This window comes from Taeniopygia guttata, chromosome 3, assembly GCF_048771995.1.
Source record: "Taeniopygia guttata chromosome 3, bTaeGut7.mat, whole genome shotgun sequence".
NCBI classification, from domain to species: domain Eukaryota; kingdom Metazoa; phylum Chordata; class Aves; order Passeriformes; family Estrildidae; genus Taeniopygia; species Taeniopygia guttata.
In genome coordinates this window covers 28,989,462-29,007,416 of record NC_133027.1, presented here as the reverse complement: position 1 = coordinate 29,007,416, position 17,955 = coordinate 28,989,462, and the positions used below count along the sequence as shown (strand labels likewise).

Genomic DNA, 17,955 nt, shown 5'->3' with positions numbered 1-17,955 from the left:
CCGCAATTTATTTTTCATTCTAGCAGGGTCTTGGAATTCACAGAGTTGATTTTTGGTGAAACTACAGTGAAAGGTTTATTTCAGGGGTATATGTAAGATATTTAGACTGCTAAGGGCTTTTTCTGGCCATGGTAATTGAAAAGGTTCTAGGCAAAGCAAATTTGCTTTACAATTAAAATATTAGGGTTGAAGGAATACAAGTAAAGTTCCCACAACATGTCATCTGAGCTTCTCCTTGACTAAACTGCCATTAACGATTGTGTGATTTTAAATACTTTGCCCTCATACACATACCTCAATTGAGATATCAATCTTGAATTTAAACCAATTTAAAAAAAAAAAGTATGTGAAAAATAAGAAAAATAACACAATAATCAACTAGTCATCTTGAATAATTACTCTATTTTCAAATGTTCTAATCTGAACAGCCTCAGGGTTTCATATGATCACTCATCCCAAAACAGTTAAGATCTTCATTTTCCACAGATGCACTGGGGAACTCTTTTAGACTCATCTCTCTTCTATTGGAACTATTATCCAGGAAATCTCTGTAACTATAAAATTGAGAAATGTTCTTGGGCCTATGACAGCAAACATCAAGTGAGGAAAATTTTACACTATGCTACAAGTGTTCTGCAATGTTCTGAGTACTTAAAAAAAAAAGTAATTTAGCTTCTAGTCACATTACAGTATCTGAATCAAAAGCACTTTAATCAATTATACTTCTCAGAGCTTTCTTCTAAAATACAAAAGTACATATTAATCTTGTTAAATTATCACGACAAATTTAAATCATCTCTCCAGTTCTATTCCTTTTTTTCTCCTGATAAAAGCAACTCATTTAACACAACTCTCCTATTAATGCAATTTGCTTATATAAACATTCTGCTTTTTTTTTTGAAACTATGGTTCTGATAGCTGAAGCCTTCTCTAGGAGTTTCATAAATTTGCTTATGAAGCAGGTTATCTTTGTACTTTACCTCTGAAAAACCTATAGTGTGTTTCCAGTTAGTTGCGATGTTTACTTACATTGTCTCAATTTTAATGTTTGTGTTTATAAATCTCATGAAACTGAAAACCCTTAAAAATGGATTTTGACTTTCCACGAGCTGAGGAATCTTGTACTCACAAAATCTGCAAAGGCAGAAATGTTTTTAGCACCGTAGTCTGTCCCATTCACTCTGGAATTGCTTAAATTTCATATGAACAAGCTAAATGTAGGAAGATGGAATGAGTCTGGATAAAAATGTAATTTTAGAGCGTAATTTTCTTTATTTTTAAAGAAAAAGGACACAAAATTCCATGAGGCTATGAGATGGTAATTGCAGGTACATCTACTGCTCTCAAAGCACAGTGGCAAAAGGCAGGGCTTGTATGAAAGAAGACAAGAAAGTTAGCTTTATTGTGAAATATTTTTATATACATTGATACACTGAATAAGAAAAGTAATAAAATTGTTGCTTTGTTTAATTTTAAAATAACTTCTTTGCATAGGAGACATTCCTTATTCAACATTTCTTCTTCGTCCCAGGAGCACATAAAGTAATGTCATGATAATTGTAATTTTCACAATCTATTATTTTGCTTTGTCAAATATTTGTCAAACCTTAAATATGTGTTATAAATTTAACTCAAACATTAAAAGATTCAATCATTAAAAAAAAAAAAAAGAAAGAAGGTGAGGTTCTTTCATGAAATCCTCACAGGCCAAGTCAAGAATTGCGGTGCAGATTAATGGACAGTGGGATGGATTGAGAACTGGTTGAGGTCGTGGAGTCTTCCTCCCTGGAGATATTCAAGAACTATCTGGAAACAATCCTGTGCCATGTGTTCTAGGATGACCCGACTTGAGCAGGGAGGTTGGAGAGCTTGACCCACTGCAGTCCCTTACATCCTGATCCCTTCTGTGATTCTCTGATTCTGTGATACAGGAAAATAAACAAAACATAATTCTACTAAGTGCATTGGAGCTGGGGATGCAGATTCATAGCATAGTAGGACTACTTTCTATGAGGTAGGAATAATTAATAATTTAGTAATTTATTTGAATTACTCATACATCCCCAAAGATAAAGACATCCTGGTTTGAGATTTATACCTCATAAGACTTGAATAATATCTTCTTTTCCACTGTCTTGGAATTTAAAATTATCAGTTACAGTTGGTATGGTTTATTACCTGAATATTTTTAAAAATTAATAAAAATAATACAAATTTTTAAAGTAATATTTTTTTCAAGTGTCTTATAATTTGTTTTCCTCTTGGATACATAATTTTTTCAAAGCTCTGTTCATGTTTTGTACCCCTGATATATACTCTGTTGAATTTCTCCATGCTATTTCAACTGCTGCAATAAGTAGAAAATAGTTGCTCTTAGCAGACTGGAACACAATATTCTGATTCTTATCAAAAGACTGTAATCTTACTTGAGAAGTATTATGCTGCCACTTTGTTTCATTGTTTCATTGTCTTAGTCTTCCTCCTTCACAGTTTTCACATTTAATATAAGCCACCTCAAATAAACTTAACAATAGTATAAAATCTGACTTATAGAAGAATAAAAATGTGGGTGTTTGAGCAGTGGTTGCTGCTGCCTATAACCTGTCTCCCACAAGCCTTTCCTGTAGAAAAGCAAGTTGAGATAACCTTCAGGCCACACAGTCAGACCCTCACTCAACACTCACTGCAGCTGGCTCAGCAATAGAGGCAAAAAAGGCTCTTTTTGCAGGGTTTTATTCCAGCAGAAGATTTCACATGTGGCTGAAGGGAACCCAGCAAGGCAAAAGAGGCCAAGACATAGAGGAGACAGCTTAAGAAGGGGAAGGAGTGGGGGGCAGAGCTAAGGGCTGGGCAGAGGGGTTTGGTCTCCAGCGAAACGGGGCAGCCACCAGGGATACCAATCCAGCGAGGGGACAGGGAAAGGAGAAACCAGGGGAAGTTAAACAGGGGAAGTTGACACAGAAGTTCGTTTGGGAGTCTGCTTTTCCCCCAAGGGAGGACTGACTCTATGGACGTAGTTACTGCCCTTGCCAGGGCCTAGGACTTGGGAACTGACCAAGGTGGGAGAGTTCATGGGATGCTACATAAGAATATATAAGGAGCCCAGGACTCCATGTTGATTTGAAGAATTAGCATTCTAATATAATTCACTTTGTTTCTAATGTATTCTCCTTTTTTAGCTTCACACAGTGCATATCTTATATTACCACGTTAATATTTATCAGTGTTACAAATATGCTGATATTATAAAACCCCCCATCTTCTGTCTCTACTGCAAGGTAAAATGAAGAGATGCTTTTGCAAAATGGTCATTGCTGAAACAGGCATAATCAATGATTTATCATAGAATAATTTGGGTTGGAGGGGACCTTAAAGGTCATCTAGTTCCAACCCCCCATCATGGATAGGGATACCTCCCACTGGACCAGCTTGCTCAATGCCCCATGCAACCCGACCTTGAACACATTCCAGTGAAGTTCTTCCCAATATCTAGTCTAAATCTACCCTCTTTCAGTTTGAATCCATTACCCCTTGTCCTACATGTACATATCATTGTAAACACGCTTTCCATCTTTCCCGTCAGTCTCCTTCACATACCTGAAGGCTGCTCTAAGGTCTTTCTGAAGCCCTTTCTTCTCCACACTGAACAGCCCTAACTCTCTCAGCCTGTCTTCACAGGAGAAGTGCATCCGCTCTCTGATCTTGTTTGTGGCCACCTCTGGACATGCTCCAACAGGTTCATGTCCTTCTCACATTGGGAACTTCATGAGATTATAGTCTATGGGCAGAATCACTTCCGTCAACCTGCTGGACAAGCTTCTCTTAATCCACCCCAAGTTCCAGGCTACAAGTGCACATTTCCACATTTCACATTTCCATGTTGAGCTTCTCATTCACCAACACCCTCAAATCCTTCTCCTAAGGGCTGCGCTTAGTCTTTTCTCTGTACAGTCTGTATTTATGTTTGCCTTGTTTAGTTTCCTGAGATATGCACAGGCCAACCTCTCAAGCCTGCCAGTGTCCCTCTGGATGTCATCCCTTCCCTCCAGGATGTTGACTGCACCACACAGCTTAGTTTTGTCTTGCAAACTTGCTGAGCATGCACTCAATCCCACTGTCAATGTCACCAACGAAGATTTTAATAGTGCCAATCCCGAATCCTGAGAAATGTTACTCATCGTTGGTTCTCCATTTGGACATTCAGCCATTGACCACAAATCCTTGAATGAGAGCATTCCAGCCAATTCCAAGCTAGTAAAATGGATTTGCTGGGTTCAAAAATTGCGAACTCTTTCTGGGTGACCACATATCTTAATTGTTCATACCATACATCAGTACTTGATGGGCAATCCTTTTTCATTTTCCTTGCTTTTTTTTTCGTCTGGCTCACTGTTTTATCCATTTCATCTGATTTTGCAGGTTTAGTGAGCTTACAATAAGTTCCTTGCATTAATTAGATTTTAAGTAGCAGAAAATTGGGTGAGTAGATTAAACTCTAGCAAACATGTCTTCCATCTACAATTATTTTAGGTCATGCTATTTTTAGTACTTATGCCTTCTAGGCCAAAGATTCATGCAGACACAGTACATATAGCTGTGACTGTAAGCTATGATTTATAACCTTAATATCCATTAATACAGTGAACAAAAACTGTCATGTATTCCACGGATAGAACTCTGATAATGAGCACCATTGGCACAGCATAAAGCTTCCTGTCTGCCTGTATTCCTATATAAATATACATCATGCAACATATGGGAAGCATATGTGAGTTTACAGTAATTTCTGTCAAAACATGACATTAAGGTCCCAAATATTTTATCACTACTGTTTGTTTTGTGTCTTAATACAAGATACTTTTAAACAACACTATCAGGTACCTTTGGCTATGTAGTAGATTCTATGGATTAGTAGATTCTATGGATTTCTCAGAAAAGAAGCTTGAATAAAAAATGTTTATATTAGTGGTAAATTTACACTGAATGGTTTGTTATCTGTCATGGAACTTTCATTCAGAGGAGGAAGTGAAAGTTCTTCCTATTTTTCAGCAGAAAATAATCAAATAACAAAAGAAATTATATTGCAAATTTTGTTTGTTTTCAACTCTTTTACTACAAATCCCCTAAAAAAAAAAAAAGAAAGAAATGTCAAGAAGCTATTTTTATTTACTGTCAATTTCATTTTCACCTTCCATACAATTAAACTTCAAAGGACATGTGGACAACATCTTTTTGATAAAATTCTGCTCCATTATTCCTAGAAAGAGTTGGGGAAAACTAGTCTTTCAGATATATGGCATAGTTTATTGGGACTTTTCCTTTAAATACTTCTTTACGCATTTTAAATACAAATTAAAATCATGTGTTTTGTTCTCCTAAACAGGGTCTTAAGTCTCACCTAAAATCATCGAGATTATAGAGACTTTCCACCTCCAAAATAGGAGCTCCAAGCTTCTAAGCTCTCCAATCTTTGAAGAATGATTAAAAATATCACAGAAACTGTCTCATCTATTCATACAAAATATATTCATTCTGAAGGGCATTTTATCCACATGAATGAGAAAAAGATTTTCAGAAGTAGTTAGCATGGACTCACTAAAGCTTAATCTTTAGTTTGTTTGACCAACCCGATCGCCAAAAAACAGGACATGGTGTAGTGGTGGCTATCACTGATATTTCTCGGGCTGGGCATTAAAAAACTGAGTTTACTGAGATGTAGTTTTCAAAGAAGGAAAATAATAAAAAGACCCTTATTTTACCTTTATAGATTAAATTGTTGTATAAGAGTTCAGAAAGAAGGTGCAGTTCCAGAAAAGACTGAGAAAACCTTCCAAGGTCATTAAATAAATATCAAAATACCATTGAAAGTTGTTCCTTGGTAAAAATTCAGGAGAGACTTAAATGTACAGCTGTTCACAGAAAAAGATTAAAGGATAAAGCAAGAAGTAGAACATCTCTAGAGATGGATATGTAACTACTCCAGAGAATAGTTTTTAAGATTTATCAATTTTTCCTTTTCTTTTTCCATTTGCTTTCAGAAAGCAAGTAGGAAAATGCTACAAGAATATTTTTCATATTTTAAATTATTTTTTGAAATATGTTTGTTTAGTTAACTTGTTATATGGTGTCTATTATGATCACTACTTTCCTGAAGTGCCAGTCTCAGGCAACTTGGAGTTAATATGCAACATAAGTCTATATAATGTAAGTCACTATGCAGACCTATATCCATGACTCCTACTGGGTAGGCTATTAATGAAAGTTTCCTATGAAGGGATATATAAATGTTGGGAATAACAGAAGAGGAAAGAAGTTCTCAAAATTAATTTTTAATTTGATGTGAGTAGGAACTCACATCACTGTCATGTGAATCCTTTGTGTAGCACACTGAAGACAGAGGACTCCATTATTGTCAAGTTCAAAGCAAGATGAAAGACGGAAGAATTTCACAAACCAAAATAGTTTAGGGCTTTATGGCTGACTGTAATAACAAATACCATCTGAAAAATTATAATGTTCCTCCAGATACTGCTCTGTTCTATGAAGACATAAAACCAGCATTGCTTCAGTACTTAGAAATTGTACAGATTGTATTAAATTAAATTTAAAAAAACATTGGTTGCTGGATAAATCTAATACTTGCATCTTAAATTTGAAGTGCAATGTCAAATTGGGAATATTATCTTGCTGAATTGGTGGGTTAATATTTGATAATTTTACAGGTGTGCGCACCTATTCAAACACAGTAGCGGTCACAAAGGCAAAAAAAAGCTTTGAAAAGAGCACATGGAGCATTGATGAAAGTTTGGTTGACATTAATTTCCAAATCTCTCTGCGAAATCACCATCAAAAAGGAATAGGACAAAAGAAATGGTTCTTTCTTCATATGTCATCATGTACAATACATAAATATACATGTATATTTATGTCATCATGTACAATACATAAAAATACAAAACATACATGTTTCTCTGAAATAACAGTTGTACAGAAAACAGTACAGTGAAGGTCTTTTCCGTGAAGGATAGCTTCATGAGAGGAAAGATAACAAATTTTCAGAACCATGAGAATGTATACAAATATTACATTGACAGTCTCAATTGCTGTCTAAAATAAACACACCTATTGCACCTTAATTTTTTTTAAAAACCTTTAGGTAGAAATACTGTGCTTTCACACAAAGACATCTTAATACTTTTAATATTTGATATTTTTTTTGTTTCACAATTATTAGAACTGAAGATTTCTAAAGCAGGTAAATTGCATGAGGACAAAACCAGACTTTGCTGAAAGTCCCACTTAAGCCTTGAAGTTTAATGAAAAAAAAAAATAGATTGTCCAGTTTTACAAATGCATTTATTCTATACTACTCCATAGACTACATGGCTATACAAATGCTTCTTGTTTATGGTTTTTTATCTATATCAAACAACATAAACTTAGGTCTTTTTCTAAATAGCAACTTATTGTTTCCTTTCCCATGAAAGATTATTTACTCTTTATATTTGAGGGATTTTTTGCTCTCTGCTTTCAAAAAAATACTATAATTTCTTGAAAACATCATGTAAATAAATTTGAAGAATTCTATATTTTTCTTCAAGAATTATGACAGAGAAAAATTAATTAATTTGGACCATGATTATTTATTAAACCATTGTCACAGTTTCTAATCCATCCATTCTCCAAATAGCTCATTAAAAATGAATTTGAATTTTTTTCTTTTTGGTAATAGGCCAACTGACATAAATACAGATATTTGTCACCTTTAAATTTCCAGTGTAAACAATCCATTGCAATTGTCATCTACTAAGGCTTATCAGCAGGTACAAAAGTAGACTATTTTGCCAGTCACTGTACACACAGCTAGTATATTCTTATGGAATATATGGAATACTGGAACATTGCAACAGAGGATCATGAATGACATTTTAAAGAGTAAATGAAATGAATTTTAATTGTATAGTTCATTTTACTCTTCAATATTTGGAAGTATATTGACAATATACTGAATATATTGAAGTATATTTACACAGAAAAACTAATGTCACAAATCAGTTCTGTATGCAAATTTAAAAGGCAGATAGTTCCGCTTAATATGAAGATCCAAGTGATGTATTATGTCAAGAAGAATAACCTCAGTACCTGCACTAGGTTTTATTCAAGCTTAACACACTTAGAACTAAGGGGTAAATCAAAGAACCAAAATTAACCTATAATCTATTCCTCTCTAGTACATAGAAAAAAAATTTCACTTATAAACTTGTCTTAATTGCTTATATTTTTGCCACAGGTCATGCCAAAGGTGCTGGCATTTGAGAAAAGATAAGCATCTTAGAACCCAATCCATTGCTACTATGACTCTTAGAGTTTTGTAAGTTACCCAGCAGTAAACTTTCTCTACTGTGTTCTTAGTATGCGTAACACATCCCAAACAATGTTTAATACAATTATCATAATCAATTGCATCTAAACCAAAGAATACTTGGAGCTGTCTGAGAGGATAAAAACTGCTAGTCTACAGGCTGTGAGAGAAAAAAAATTCAAGGAGAATAGAAATTTTCATCACTAATTTGTAATCACTCTCATCAAGCTGATGAATTCTCCATCTTTCCTGTCACACTGCTTTCAAAATTATAATGAAAGTATTGTAAGATTAGGGAAAGTAATGAAAAGAGAGCAAATTCTATCAGTAGAACTCTCAACCAAGATAAGAGAGCCCAGGTTTCTATTGTTTAAATTGTTTATGTATTTGTATTATTCAATCATCAAACAAAAAGTAGAAATAATTAGAGACTTGAGTCCCATACTTTAATACTGTGTGTTGTAGCCATCGACAATATTAATTTCTGTCTCAGCTTCCATCTTGCTCATTTCATTCTGCACAATAAAACAGATCCACAAAGCAGGTCGAGATTTTCATCATGAAAGCTGTAGCTTTGAATAATACTCTTAGGTCAAACCTGGATTCCTGACTTGTACTAACAAGTTGTTGTACAAAAGTTTGCTGTACTTACAAGTTTTTGTACAAAAAGGGCAAGGAGCCTTCAATCATCTAATTCTGTTAGCACTACTAGATGCTTGTCTATCCTTTAGTGAGAGTGCTACTAAGTAAACAAGCAGGTTCTGGACGGAATTGAAACCTAGAGTTCAAAACTATAATCCAAGAACAACCCAGTACATCTGAAGCTACTAGACAGTTCTCTGATTTTTTTTTTTCAAAGGAATGGGACTGATGTAATTTAATTTAACCATCTAATATTTGCACATTTTTCTCAGCTATCTACCAAGTGAATTTCTTAGAAGACAGGTGTGTAAAACTCTAAAAGAAATATAGACAATTTTTGTTTAAGACCGTTTGTCTAAATTTTTAGATAAAGTTAGATTAAAAGGCCTCTATTTTATCAGATTCCAGATTTTTGTGTTTATTGCACAGTTAAGGCCATTCACATTGCAGTGCAGTGCAGTCTAGCAGTTCTTACAACTCTCATGGTTGAGGTTGCAAGACAGAGGGCTGTGAAGCACCAAATTTGGTGTGGAAAGCATGTCAAATGAAAGTCAAAATATGCATTTTATTACAGTAGAAACTGCTTTTTAGAAAACAGCACATGCAGAAGAAAAGCTTTGGCCACTATTGTGCACTATTTTAAACAAAGCAGATTAGTGGCTAAATCATCCAGCCAGAAAGAGATTTAGATTTAACTCCCTCCTTGGCCTGAAGGGGAGATTTAGAGCACCAAAAAGAAAATGTTTTTATCCTAGAGACAGAATAATGTCCTGTACTAATTTCTAGGGTATATGAACAGGATCAGAAAATAGGAGAAAGTGACAGTGAAGTGTGATAGAAACAGCTAAAAAATAATATTGCAGTAATACATATCACTTCAATGTCTTCAATTTCTGTGAGACAACATGAATTAAATTTTCCCCAACCAAAAACCTGATGAATAGCATATTAATGATATATTTTTTTATTTTGATAGTCAAAGTATATAAATACAAAAAATTAATCCAACCTTATAGGTAATAGGTTTTTTCTTTCTTTTTGAGTTTCCTGTTGGAAGCTTTGTACCAATCTCTCTGAAGATAATATTGTCTATTACTTAAATAAATAAAATAGGTTAAAGACTAGGTTTTGAGCCCTTACCAAAATCATAACAAATTTGTCCATAGAGTTCACTTTTTTACTGAACTACCAAAAAAAATACCCAAAAAACCCCCAAAAAAACCACTTGACTGCCTGCAAACTGATTGTAGGAAGCAGATTTTCAGCACAAATATTGTACCCAGAATAAAACTGATAAATTTTTGACACAATGCAGCTAATTTGGGCCACAGCCAAAGGGTTTTCCTTACAATAAACTGTATGGACAATATTGTATTAGTATTTAGGTCTGTATTTTGTTAATATTCTTTTTACTGCTATAAAGATATCAATTGTAATCAGCAGTAGTAATACGGCTTTGTAATAGCTGTGCTAGGTAAGAATTAGGCAGCTAACTTCACTCATTAATGAAGTACAAATATATGCTATCAACCAGAAGTACTTCCCTTCTTACTGTGGTGATGACTCCATAGTTGTGGAGATTTTTCTGAAACATTGCATTTTTTATGGTTAGCTCTTAATGCTGCATTTTGGCTTTGTGGTCCTTTCAGATATAGAAAATGCTATGTGACAAAAGAGTAAACAAAAGGCAAGAAACAGATCTTAGTGCCCCCCAAAAGTATCTTTCAGTTTGAGGCATACCTGAGTACAATTTTATAGACTGAGGTACAAATATAAACCAAGAGGATTGCATCAGAAGTAAAAAAAAAATCAATTCACTAGCCTATTTTATTATATATTTAAGGAAATTGAAGCATAGAATAATTGGTTGCATTGAATACCTGAGGTTTTTTGGGTGCAAAACAGCCACGCATGGAGCATGGCATATTCTCTGCTAATTTCAAGCAGATGATTACATTATTTTCCTTGATAATCTTTTAATTTATTAGTCTCACTTATTTTCTTAAGAAACTCTGTGGCTGTAAGTGTTAGGAAAATATAGCAGGAAATCCATGGTAGAGCACTTACAATACTTAAAAGTTACCAATTTGAGAAAATCTAAATGTTTATTATAGGAAAATGCACTCTGATAAATTTTAGTTTATGAGAGTGAAATCTCATGTTGTAAAGAAAATATTTTTATTTTTAACTTTACCACTGAAAAATATCAGCAAACACTCTAGCAAGATATGAAATAAACCTCACATATTCTTAAGCATAGTCTGAGTGAAATGAAAGAAATCTATTTCTGAGCATACACATTTATTATGATAAAAGCCCAGAAAATTAATTCAGAGATTATTTTTGTAGGAGCTTCAATCAATAGGTGGTATCACCTAAGGGATTCACCCTTTTTTCTCTATTAAACGGTATGGAACAATTTTGGATTTACTTTCCACTATAGCCAATAAGTGAATGTAAATTTATATTGTTGTATTTAGTTCAAATCACTAATTGCTTGAAAAAGCCTTTAATCAATATTTTGTGATATTTAACAAATTGAAAATATCAACAATTTTTTCATTGAGGTGGTGGAAGGATCAACAGGTGAAAGGCTATGAAATAGGTTAGGTTTCAGGGTGGACTTCTTGCTTTGGAAAAAAATTGTCTGGTGCCTTTAGAAGAGCTTTAATTGTGAGAATTGCATCCAGTATCTCCTTGGCTCCATTGAATCAGCTGACTGTTTCCAGCCCCTGTCCACACTTTACTGTCTTTATTGTAATTCAATAAAGCTCTGCCAGGGAGCAGTACCCTTCTGTCACTGCCATTTTGTCTAGGCCTTGGAAAAAAAAAAAAAAAAAAAAAAAAAGATCTGTGGGTTAAAATGTTCTGTTTCCTTCCCACACAGACAGGGACAGGGACTGGGACAGAGTTCAGTGCTACTGATAAAATGTTTTTATTTCTTTATTAGTTGAAGTAAGAGGAAAAATCTTCCATCATCATCAATTGCTTACTATATGTATTGTCACAGGCAAGAAACACACTGTTACTAATTTTAGTTTTCTTTGTTAATCTCATTTTACAGCTGATAGCTCACAAATGTGACTGCCTACTGTGATATGACCGAGGTCTCATGAAGTAAGATCTTACCGGGACTCTGCTGCATAAAATGTGCTGTACAGCTCAAAGCATATGAAATATTTGAAATCACAATACCTCTTCAGTTCAGTTTAAATAAATTATCCTGGTTGCTTAGGGGAAATCAGGAAAGTCCAGAGAAAAGGAAAGTGTGGGGAAAACTGGGCTCCAGGATGGTTTGGATGAATGGAGACAATCTCTGAAGGTTGCTCTTAGAATATCAGGTTTATTATAGATGGTGAAAGGTCTTGCTTGGAGCTGCCAGAGGCAGCACGTGGCAAGGCTTGAGGGAATGGGGGAGTGGAGAGACAAGGGGTAGAGGGAGACAAGAGGGTGCTCCAGGAGTGGGTGGAAGTTCCAAGGGAGTGGGGGTTCCAAGAGAGCGTCTGGCCACTCGGAGACCCCTTATCAGGGGGCTTCAAGGTGGGCTGAAACAAGATTTGGGCCAATGGGGTTACAGACACTTGATGTTTCAGGGAAGGGTTACAGGTGTGGGATGAACCATACATTTTGGGGGTTGAGATAGAACAGTCCATTTGACTTTTGGACCTATCTGTAGGTAAGGACATTGTCCAACCAGTAGGGGGGATTTTTTTCATCCTGGCTGTACTATTGTAAATCTTTTGCCAGGCAATCGTATTTACTCATCCTCCCCAACAGGAAAGTGTTTGGAATGCTGAATTCTAAAGGATGAAACAATGATATGATCCCAATGATGAGATTCCCATAGTCAATGTGAATCTCATCATTTCAGCCTATTTAGGGTCAGTGATTTTCCCTCTCATTAGGTGGCAGTATGACAAACAATAGTTCAGTCTTCTGTTCTTCAGGCAATTATAGTTACTCTGTTCCTAGTTGCCATATTTGTAAGGAAAAAATGCAAGAGGAAAATTTTTAGGTGCTATGTGAGATTCTATATAGTCCCTTTTCTTTTTATGGTCTCTCATTTCTTATATCTGTGCATTATTTGTTATGGTAAAATTAATTATGTATCAGGAAGTTTAATCTGTTAATTAGACTGTGTATACATAACATTTATTGTAATGGTTTGAAATACTTTTGAAAACATGGCCAGGACTCTTTTCATAACATAACTCTGAACTTAAACTACATTTTTGTTGCCCTTTTGTGATTCTGTCTAACTTTCTTTAGTACCTCAATAGAATATTCTTTGTGAAATACAAAATAAAATCAACAACCAATAATTTGTGATAAAGAACAGTCTTGTGGAATTGAAAAACAGAAAATCTAATGTTATCTGGTGATTTACTCCCACAGTAAGAGAAAAAAAATGTGTGCACTGTATGATTTTTTTTGGTGAATTTGACAAGTTCCATACCAAACCTTATGCAACTAGAGAAAAGGAGATTCAAAAATCCAAACATCCACCCTTATAGACTGCTTCCTCTCCTATGTATCATATGTTCTATACCCCATATGCTTCCCATATTCCATTCATTTTCTCACTCATCCACGCAGTAGCTATATTCATACCAAATAAAGCTCTTAAATAATGGGCACAGACAAAGACTGAGAATTGGAAACTAGTAGGGAAAAAAAAAAAATCCTTTTCGCACTATGCTTCCTTTAGTGAACACAGAAAAATATCTGCTCCCAGCTTAAGGCAATGCATTTACCAGTGTTCCTTTATTTCCCCAGGAGACATACTTAATTCTCCAGAAAGCCATTTGGGGCAGGTAGACTGCATTTTCTTAACCCTCCAGAGATTTAAGAAAATATACATGGACACTTTTTTCCTAATTTAGACACTTAGGTTTGTGTATCTCACAATCATGGAATAATTTAGAAAGAATTTCTAAAAGTCATTTAGTCTAAGACCTCACTTCAAGCAGCATCAAACAGATCAACGTTAAGAAGCTTGAGTTTAAAATACCTCACCCTCAGGGATGAAGATTCCATTCCCAGCCTCTATGGGAGACTGTCTCAGTTTTTGCTTATTCTAGTGGTGAAAAACTTTACCCTGGTATCTGATTTATTTTTTCCTAATCAGAGGAATATCAGAGTTTTTGCTATTGCAGTTTCTGTCCTCCAGAGCTTCTTGTGCATCACTACACATCTCCAAGAAGAGTCTATCTCTCTTCTCTGCATAAAACTTCATTAATATTTTCCTAAGCCTGATCTAAACACTGCTCAAACTCAGGTATCAGCCTCTTAAACATTTTGTGTTCCATACTCCAAATCATTGTGATACTTCTCTGACATATCCATTCCAGCACATCCAGCACCAGGGAATAAAAACTGGACACAGTACTCCAAAAGCAGACTCACAACCACCAAATAGCAGGGAATAATAACTTTTCTTGACCTGCAAGAAACACTGCTCCTGCAAAGGTATTTTCTGCACTCCATGACTTGCAGGTCCTTTTCTCACATCATTACATAGTCTCTGGTGTCCTTAGATGATACAAATGCATTTTCAAATGAGGTCTAGGAAACAACTGGAAGGTAAAGTATAAGAATATGGTATGTCAAGTAGTGTTTATCTGCAGTGACTTACACATGTCACACAAAAGGTGAGAGTATGTAATCTCAGTTATACCTTCTAGCAATAAAAATTAATACCTTATTATGGTATTAGTATCTCCAGTATCTTGTTTTCTATTTAATATCTAAGCTACTTGTAAGAATTATAGTGTCTCAATGTCCTTAATTTCATTAGAGTGTACACGCCTTTGCTTTGGTATATGCCTCCAGTCATTAAAGAAAAGTGGTTGAATATAGACCATTTCTGTGGCAAACATAAGGTTTGTTGGCTGCAATGTTCCCACTGAGATAGAAAGTACTTAAGTAGAATTTCTTAAGAATGGGGTAGGTAGTATACTGGCTACTGTGCAAATGTTTAACATTTCAGAATATTTCATTTTGTTTCAAAGTTTTCAATGTTTCTACAAAGTAAATTCTTTTTTAAGATAAGTGAGAGGGAATCTATAGCTTAAGAAAAACAAATTACCCAGGACCGTCCTTCTCATTTAATTTGTGAAATTTATATCGAAAATTCAAAGCATACTCTATCTTCAAACAACTTGTGTCCTATGAGTTTTGCTTTTGTGTATGCACAACAGATTATAGAGAAATTCTGATATAGAGATAAACCCATGAAATAAATTATCATAGTTTTTCCATTAAGTAGAAAGAAATAACAGAAATAAATACTAATGTGACATTCTTTTTTATCTCTGTCACTCAATTTTTTCTCATCTTGTTTTTTCTATAAGAAAAATTCAGAGAGTATAAGAAAAGATAGTGTTGTGCTGCAAATATTTTTTGAAAGGACTTTCCTGGAAAAAATCACTTTTATCTTGTAATTATGATCTATCTCAACGGTGTATTTATTTTCAGATAAAATTAGTAAAATTTAGGGAAATAAGATTTTTTTTCCCCCAATAACTCCCAAAAAAGTATTTAACAACAGCACTCTGTTTGAATGTGTTTTTGTTGGATTTTTTCTTTAGTTTTGTTTTTTGTTGTTGTTGCTGTTGTTGTTGTTTTATGATAGCAACTTTCTATCTGTTTGCACTTCTGGTATTTTGAGAAGCAACCTGTAGTTTTTCATGCCTTTGAAAGGCATGTCTTATATAACTTATATTGAAAGGAATGAATAGATGTTAAATAAAAATGCATTCTAATTTTAAATCTATTTTTCTTGAATCCCTTTGTATGCTCTCTTCTTATTTATTTCAAGACTATTTATTCTGGAAAAAAGTAGGACATCACTTGTCTTCTGCTGAAGATGTAATCCGTACTTCATGTTACCTATAATCATCAAACCATACTATAAAAATATCTGCAAGCACAGCTTACCTCAGAGTAGCTGAGACCGATTTTTGTGTGTCTTGAAGGTAATCTTATTTGACATTTTCTCCACAGTTAAAAATTCCCAGTAAAGTACAGCGCAGCATTAGTGTGTCAGAAAAAAACCCACAAACACCTGACACCTAAGTGTCTTGATCACCTTGATGTTAAAAGTAAAGCTCTCCAATAAAGTCAGATGCAGCTGATCTATCAACCTCTGAAGATCTGGGACATTTTCACAGAGAACTGCTAAACTCTTGATGTCTTTGCTTTGATTGCCTTCTTCCTCTCCTTATTTTTTCACAGGGTCTTAACAGAGGAGAGAAAAGGGTCAGGCAGGATAAAACAAAAAAATAATTCAGTGGAGCTGTATCCTGCCCTGCCACAGGCTCTTTTCCCAGAGCAGCAGGTTTTCCATCCACTATGCCAACATGGCCAGAAGAGACAATCAAACCTTTTATGCTTGATAGGCCAGCAGACTGGCTGGTTCTTTTGCAATTTCTATGGGAAACAACTCAAACTTGGAAAGAAAACAAGACTCCTATCCTAAAAAATCTCATTCACTATTGTTCTTCTTCAATTAAAGAAATATTAATCAAATTAAAACATTCCTACAGCATGAAGTACAGAAATTACATCAACTTCAAAATATTCAATTGCTGACTTAAGCAGTCTGTGAACAATAGATTGTCTGTTAACTCTTCATGAGTCTTCAATGGTGTCTACTTCATGGCTCAAAAAGAAGTACTTAACATCATTTTTAAAAATAACACAGTAATTCCTTGTGGAAATAAACTGTACTCCACAAACTGTAACCTAAGAATTTGAATCTGATCATCTCAGTACCATTTTATAGTGTAATAAAGAAATAAAGAGCTAATGGATGTAGTATGGATGTAGAAGGAATCACTTTTTTTAACATGTGATGTAGAGATGTTACTTATACATAAAATACATTGACACAGTTTTCAAGTCAAGACAGCTGAATCATGCAGAGATGGTGCATCATCCTCAGTGTCTTATATATATATTGAGGAAATACTGCACTTAGAACTCCATACAGAAATGGTGTTGATTTATTTAAGTTTCATCTTCACTTGAAAGTTTTTTGAGTTTAATATTTCATTCCCAAGAAAGGTCGTGAAATGGTTCAGAACACTAATTATTATAAACCACTGTTTTCAAAACTATAGTATATATTTAATAAAGTAATTAATGTATAGTTTTTTTATTCTACATTATGAGAGCACTCATTAAAAATGTCACAGTACATAAAGTTGCTTTTTCCTAGGATCAATTACAGTACAGGCAGTCATAAGAGGTAGGCTGTGATGACAGACATCCAATCAGAAGAAGACTGCAGTGGTAAAATCACTAAACGCAAGAATTTATAGTCTCAATTTTTTTTCCCTTCCAATGCTTCAGGAAAAAATCATCAGTGAGAGGAAAACTCTGTAAAAATATTATCAGAGGAAAATACTTATAAATAAAAGATCAATTGAACAGGAAAAATACATTTGGAAACCAGAATGCTACTAACCCTCTAAGGCATGTGTGTACATGTATATAGCTCATACATATGTTAAGCACCAATGAAACAAGTGAGGTTTACCTTACACTTGGATATGGCACTGTTGTATGGCAGAGATAATGTGTATAACTGAATATGTATAACTTGCAATTTTTGTAAAAGAGTAGTGTCTACAATACTTTGGCTTGAAAATGTCAGTGTATTATATTTCAGAATATAAACATGGAATTTAAATTTTAATTAATTACTGGTAATTACATTTTTTCAGATATTTGAACTAAAAGAAAAATAATCTCGTGGCAGACAGATATAATTTTATTTTTATAAAATAATAGAGGAAATTAGAGGAAAGGAACAATGATGAACAGAGATGAAAACAATGGAATTACTACACTAAATGTGTTTTGAAACTATTTAGCACGAAATGAAGTGCCAAGGCGAGCGTAAACCTGTTGCATTGTAAATGTTAAGAAATGAAAATTAGATGAAT

At 34.3% G+C, this 17,955-nt stretch overlaps 1 long non-coding RNA gene across 12 annotated transcripts in view; it reads right to left on the bottom strand.

Annotated features, from left to right (window-relative positions):
- The window catches only part of LOC115494258 (uncharacterized), a 153,375-nt gene extending 137,067 nt beyond the window's left edge, over positions 1-16,308 (bottom strand). For 3 of the 12 annotated variants that reach the window (XR_012054921.1, XR_012054914.1, XR_012054915.1), the window contains exon 1: positions 15,944-16,300. This is a non-coding gene — a long non-coding RNA (uncharacterized lncRNA). Of the gene's footprint in view, positions 1-15,943 lie in introns of all 12 variants that reach the window. The other 9 variants (XR_012054922.1, XR_012054924.1, XR_012054919.1 and 6 more) reach the window with 8 other exon arrangements.
- Positions 16,309-17,955: the final 1,647 nt, after the last annotated feature.